Source organism: Bombina bombina, chromosome 2 (genome assembly GCF_027579735.1).
Source record: "Bombina bombina isolate aBomBom1 chromosome 2, aBomBom1.pri, whole genome shotgun sequence".
NCBI classification, from domain to species: domain Eukaryota; kingdom Metazoa; phylum Chordata; class Amphibia; order Anura; family Bombinatoridae; genus Bombina; species Bombina bombina.
The window spans coordinates 1,408,568,976-1,408,576,353 of NC_069500.1; positions in this window are offsets into that span (position 1 = coordinate 1,408,568,976).

Below are 7,378 nucleotides of genomic sequence, written 5' to 3' on the forward strand. Positions count from 1 at the left end.
TGATAAAATGGCTCCTTGCATCTGGAAAGTCTTTGCATAAAGGGGCAGTAAACTGGAATGTAATATGTATATATATATATATATATATATTTATATATATATATATATATATATATATATATATATATATATATATATATATATATATATATATATATATACATACATACATATACACATATCTGACAAAAGGGCACCTACCATTTGTGTATTGAGGAGGAAACATTTCTGCATGGTTTTAAATATAGAATTTTTACAGCATTATCAAATAATCATAAATACACTGCTGCTAAAAGAAAATGTGTTTTTATGGACCCCTGGCCCCACCATACAACTACTACCACATTGAAGTTACAATCTAAAATTGCTAATACTTTACTCCTTGTAATAACATTTCCCATGCTCAATTAGCACTCTGCTGTAGTACCAACTTGTGGCTGCCAAAATTACACCCTCACAGAGACACCCATAGAAAAATCTCAAAGCCATATGCACACACCCTCACAGACATCCACAGAAAATGCACAAAGACATACACACATACACAATACATACACACACCCTCACAGAGACACCCATAGAAAAATATAATCATAAATACACTGCTGCTAAAAGAAAATGTGTTTTTATGGACCCCTGGCCCCACCATACAACTACTACCACATTGAAGTTACAATCTAAAATTGCTAATACTTTACTCCTTGTAATAACATTTCCCATGCTCAATTAGCACTCTGCTGTAGTACCAACTTGTGGCTGCCAAAATTACACCCTCACAGAGACACCCATAGAAAAATCTCAAAGACATATGCACACACCCTCACAGACATCCACAGAAAATGCACAAAGACATACACACATACACAATACATACACACACCCTCACAGAGACACCCATAGAAAAATATAATCATAAATACACTGCTGCTAAAAGAAAATGTGTTTTTATGGACCCCTGGCCCCACCATACAACTACTACCACATTGAAGTTACAATCTAAAATTGCTAATACTTTACTCCTTGTAATAACATTTCCCATGCTCAATTAGCACTCTGCTGTAGTACCAACTGGTGGCTGCCAAAATTAAAAAAAATTTTTTTTTAGTTCTTGCCTCATGGGGCCCCCCTGGCTCATTGGGCCCCTGACAGTAGTCACCCCTGTCATCCCCTGATGGCGGCCCTGCACACATATATAAAAACACTGACAACACACATATACTCAAGGGGGTGTTTGGTTAAGCACACCAAAAAAAACCCAACATATTTTATACTAGCACACATATTGTGGGAGTGCTGCCAAAATGACCAAAACAATTACAAAACAACAAAGAGGGTTGGCGCACATACAAACACTTAAGTTCACATGTTTATATATACTCACTCATACATACATACACACTGACTTATACATACACATATAAAGCAGGGGGCTCCTGAGTGATCGCTTCCCATATCTTCAGCCATTACCTGGCTCATGCCTCAATTAAATCCCCTGTATAAGGCAAAGTAACTGATCAAAGTGGGGCTACATACCTGGGGGTGAAGCACACTATCAAGTGATAGACCGCACGACAGTGGCAGGGCAGGCAGGCAGGCAACGGCTTGAGTAGAACTAGGCCCTAACACAGATAGCAGATACAAATTAGGCCATTAAAAACTAGGCCAAGGCACTTAAGGAAGGCTTCCCTGGCAGCACCTCCAGCCCAGCAAGTAATAGAGCCCCAAAGACATACTAACAGAGGCCTATTAAGAAAGGACACCCATTTGCCCTACGTCCTACCGCAGATTAAACGGATTAACAGAGATGTCAAATAGAAGTGGCCCTAAGATAACTAAGAGTTTGCTATCCGCCAATATGGAGAGCTATTTGATCCCAAATGAATCGGCCCCCTGCCCTTCAAAGGACACTACAAATCCTGCCAGATCAGCATTTGTGGGCCACATTGCATAGTCCGGAGCCTAGGCAATGTGACTATATTACAAAGGACGATATTAAGCATCTGTCATCTAAAAATGACATCAAGTAGGCCATGTTGGAGATGAGGCACATGTTTGGCGAACTTAAGAGGGACATCGCTACAATAGATCACAGAGTTACACTTGTGGAAGAGACACAAGAATCTTTGTGCTCTGACCTCCAGCACACCTCGAGTTGCATGCAGTCTCAAGAAATGATAGTCCTGAATCTCACAGATAGAATAGAAGATTTGGAGAACAGGAGCAGGTGGAATTACCTCTGACTGAGAGGGGTTCCAGAGTCTGTGACTCCATCAGATATAGGTCAGTACATTCAGGGGCTTTTTAAGTACATAAAAAACACCCCTTTGGCCGAAGATGTTCAAGTGAAAAGGGCTCATAGAACCTTGAGGCCTAAACCCCCTGCACGGGCTCCACCAGGGGACATAATTGTCAAGCTCCTTTCTTACAAAGATAGGGAAGACATACTCAGACACTCAAGAAACAGACATCCCCTAACCTATGAAGGCACAGAGATACAAATATACATGGACCTGTGTCCAGCGACATTACAGAAAAGAAGAGAGATTTACTACATAACCTCAAGTCTTAAAGAACAAAAAATTCAGTACAGATGGGGATTCCCTACCTGCCTTATTGCATCTAAAGATGGGGTGACGGCCACATTCAATTCAGTGGCTGACTTGCCAGCCTTCAATCAGGCTTTGGGCACACAGATACGGCCCTTGAGCTTAGCAGCAGGCCCCGCTCCATCCGGAGCTGGGGATAGTCACAATGAGGAGGAAAATCGCCTCAGCGTAAGACCAATCTAAAATTTGTTTGCTTAGGACATTACATATCGATGTGCCTGGTCTTTTTTGCAGTGTTGAGGCCCTCATAAGCTGCCGTTACTTCTACGGCTGTATCCTGCACATTCTACAGCTAAGTATAAGCTTATTTTCATTGTATGATGCGGTTCACTTTGCATTGAGTTGTAATGTATAACATGACCTCTGGAGGTACAGCCCTCAGATTGTCCTGGACTCTTGTTGGACGCCTCACAGGGTCCGCTTGACACTAGCTGTCTAGCCGTAGATACGGAGGAAGCAATGAAGAGAGATTTGGGTAACTCTGATAGCCTTTAATGTTAATAGCGGTTCTGTTATGTTTTGTATCGCTGTATGTTGTTTGCTAGCATACCAACTCAGATTATACTGTTAAATATATATATATATATATATATATATATATATATATATATATATATATAAAAGTTTTCCTCTTATATCAGTTTATACTGTTAAATAAATATATATTTATATGTGTTCTCCTCTTATATCTGTTTGAAGACCTGATTGCAGACACAGTGATAAATGACTATGGTACATCCGGGAGTATTGAGGCCCCCCATTCCACCCATAAGGGCTTTTGATACCTGGCATGGGTCAGATAATAGGGTCTGAGCAATCCTTATTAGCAGCAGCAAAGAACGCAACCCAGAATTTGATATTTTTGGTTGCAGTTAACCATATTTGCTTAGACTGGATGCCTCACCCTTTGAACTGTAATGAATGATGAGGTTCTTGTAAGTTCCCTTTTTCTTTTTTTTTTGCACACAGTCGTGGTCCCAATCTCAGACATAATGTCGCCCATGATTTGCTTGTTTAGACTGGTTACCCAATCTCCACAAGATATCTAATCTTGTGTGCACAGTCTAGAACACACCAACTCGTAGGATACCCTAGGCACATATAATTTTAACCCTCTCACCTATAGACATCTATAGAGCAAATTACACAAATACTTTAATCAGACAACAACTTAGACTTTCAAACAGGTTTAATATCATTCACATCTGCATGCCCATATGGAGGGCTTCACGTTGAACAACGCAGTTGTACCACCATTACATATGATATTGAGCAGGCCCTTATTGGCGATAGCGCTTCGCCGCAGTCACATGTGGGAGGGCCACGACCAAAAGCAATGGTATGATGTCTCAAGCTGACATGGCGCTTAAACATTGGAAGATGAATCAATGTGTACTCTGGTGTTTATTACTATGTTTAGATCAACAAATAATATAAACGTTTAAACTGTTTTCTATCTTGGTTTCAATGATTGTAGAAATTTTTCTTTTTGGTTGCATTTACCTACAAAGATTATATTACATATTTAAATTTCATTTTTTTGAGAGTAACAAGGTTACTACCCCTTTATATATATATCCAGGTTTTATTGAGTGAGAATCTGTACTTTCACCTTTAGGGCTCCATGTACTAAGCAGTCAGCAATCTACCTGCAAAAAATCTTGCATCAAAACTCGCAAACTGATATGTACAAAGTCGTCAACTATGTTCAAACCCGCATATTTAAAATTGCGAGCGTACTTATCTGCCAAACCTTGCTACCTCTCCATTTTTCACTGTAAATAGACACATTTGACCACCAACTCGCCATACACTAATGTACTAAAAAATCTATTTGTCCACTCGCTACAATTTCCTCTCCTACCTCGTTATTTTTGCCTCACCACTTTTTAGGTGGCGGGCAAGGTACAAAACAATAGGAAAGTCAATGTAGACGCTAGTCTAGACATATATAAAAGGCAGTAATATCAGCATTGTACTTACATTTTTGATTTCATCAGCTATGGAGAAACTTCTGTATTTGTTTCTTCTCTGTGTGATGCAAATCTGGTCTAGAAGACAGAATACTGGAAATGTCGCTAATCGATTGGTTAGAAGAAGGAGAGTTTGTGTCCCCCGTGTATTCCTTCCACGGGTTGGTTTACACAGCCTTTCTGACCAAGAGATCATACAAAGATTCCGGCTTGATCGTGAATCCATATTACACCTGTATCGAGAGATTGAAGATTATTTGGAGCCAATGACGGCTCCTTCACGAGCTATTCCGGGACTATTGAAACTATTAGCTGCATTGCATTTTATGGCAACAGGATCCTTTCAGGCAGTTTCTAGCGTCATTATTGGAATGAGTCAATCTGCTTTTTCACGCCACTTATCAAAAGTCATAGGAGCTATGATGGTTATTTTTCATTGATATGTTTGTTTGCCATCTACCCCAGAAGAATGGCAATCTATAAAGTCAAATTTCTATAGGATGCTGGGATGCCCAATGTCCTAGGTGCCATAGACTGTACCCATGTTGCTGTAAGACCACTTCAAGCTCGTGAGGAGATCTATAGGAATAGAAAGCATTTATATTCCTTGAATGTTCAGATGGTCTGTGACCCCAACATGAGGATAATCAGTGTCCGTTCAAACTACCCAGGCTCATGTTATGATTCTTACATCTTAAGTCAGACTGGCTTATATCGGAAGTTCGTGGATGGAGCTATGTCTGAAGGATAGCTTCTAGGTAAGCATAACTGGCGTCTAATTTGTCGTTTTTATTTTCCATGTACATAAGTGTAATGTGTTGTATATTTTTAATTTGTATCGTATTAGTTCTCAATCTTTATAATTATTTTTATATTAATATTTATATATATTTTTATGTCCTATTAGGAGATGGAGGGTACTCATGTACAGAATAGCTGTTGACTCCCTATAACAACCCACAGACCAGAAATCAAGTACGTTTCAATGAAGCACATCTATCTACCAGGGGGATAATTGAGAGGACTTTCGTTCTTTTGAAAATGCGGTTTCGATGTCTTGATCGTTCTGGCGGCGCTATGCAGTATGCACCTGAGAAAGTCGCAAGAATTATATTGGTTTGCTGCATACTGCACAATATAGCAATTAAAAGAGGCTGCCCGTTAGAGGAAGAAAATACCATAGATGCTGACGATTTTGCCGAAGAAATATGTATAGAACAACCTAATAGGCGTGATATGGCAACAAGGGACATGGTTTCAATAATACAGTTGTTTAGAAAAGTTGCACTTTATAGTAGCTAAATTATTTTCCCGCGACTACTATGACGTTTCTGACACCTTGCATGTCACGTGTTAATAATTATACAAAGTTTTGATTAGTGGAAACATGTTTATAGGTATTTGGATAATCCTAGGTATGAATGAATTCCCATGCAGCTTTATAACCAAATGATTTTATTGTACAACATCAAGATGTAGATTGATAACAATGAACAGAATGTTTAGCTAAGGAGTGATTGAACAATGTATACTGTTAGTGTTATAACAGCGCAACGTGATGTCGTTGGACTCCTGTAAACTGCTCTGTTTGTAAGCTTGTTTATATTTATTCAATAAAGCTTTATTTATAATAATAAAAAAAAAATGACATATAGTTTGCTAAAATATATAAACTGCAAATTGATGTGTCTCTGTAGTTATTTCATTTGTGAATGGTCATAAACAAGTTATTGAATACATTTTCCAAAAGAGAAAAATGAAAGGAATATAAAACCCACATTTTGATTTCATTTTTCAGATAGATGTGTGATTTTAAACAACTTTCCAATTTGCTTCTGTTTTCTAGTTTGTTTTGTTCACTTGCTATCCTTTGTTAAAAAAAGGATACGTAGGTAAGCTCAGAAACTGCACATTTATGCTTCATGTTATTGGCTCACCCAATGAATTTAGCTAGCTCCAAAGAGTGACAAGAGAATGAAGCAGGTTGGATAATATAAGTGAAATTTTTTAAAAATTGTATATTCTATCCATCTAAATCATTAAATATGTTTTTGGGTTTCATGTACCTGTCAATAATGTGAAATAAAATGCTCGTATTGTCTAAAAAAACACACAAAAAAAACTAGAGCAGCTTTTTCTAAGATAAAACTTTTTTCACACAGCCTTTAAATTGATAGCTCGGAGCACACTAATAGCCGGCTCATTGCGCACGTTTTACAAGTTATAAATTAAGTGTTGTGTTTGCTGTGAAATTTAGAGCTTTTTGAGACCTAAAGTAAACCTTTATCGCTTGCTGGTTAGCGCAACAAAACAAATGAAAAGGTTATAGAGATAAAGCGTTTTATTGTATTTAAACTTAAAAGTTGTGAAACAAAGGGCTATTAATAAAATAAATGACAATGGTAGTGTGTATGTGAATGTGTGTGTATGTGAATGTGTGTGTATGTGAATGTGTGTGTATGTGAATGTGTGTGTATGTGAATTTGTGTGTATGTGAATGTGTGTGTATGTGAATGTGTGAGTGTGAATGTGTGTGTATGTGAATGTGTGTGTATGTGAATGTGTGTGTGTGTGAATGTGTGTGTATGTGAATGTGTGTGTATGTGAATGTTTGTGTATGTGAATGTGTGTGTATGTGAATCTGTGTGTATGTGAATATGTGTGTATGTGAATGTTTGTGTATGTGAATGTGTGTGTATGTGAATGTGTGTGTATGTGAATTTGTGTGTATGTGAATGTGTGTGTATGTGAATGTGTATGTATGTGAATGTGTGAATGTGTGTGTATGTGAATGTGTGT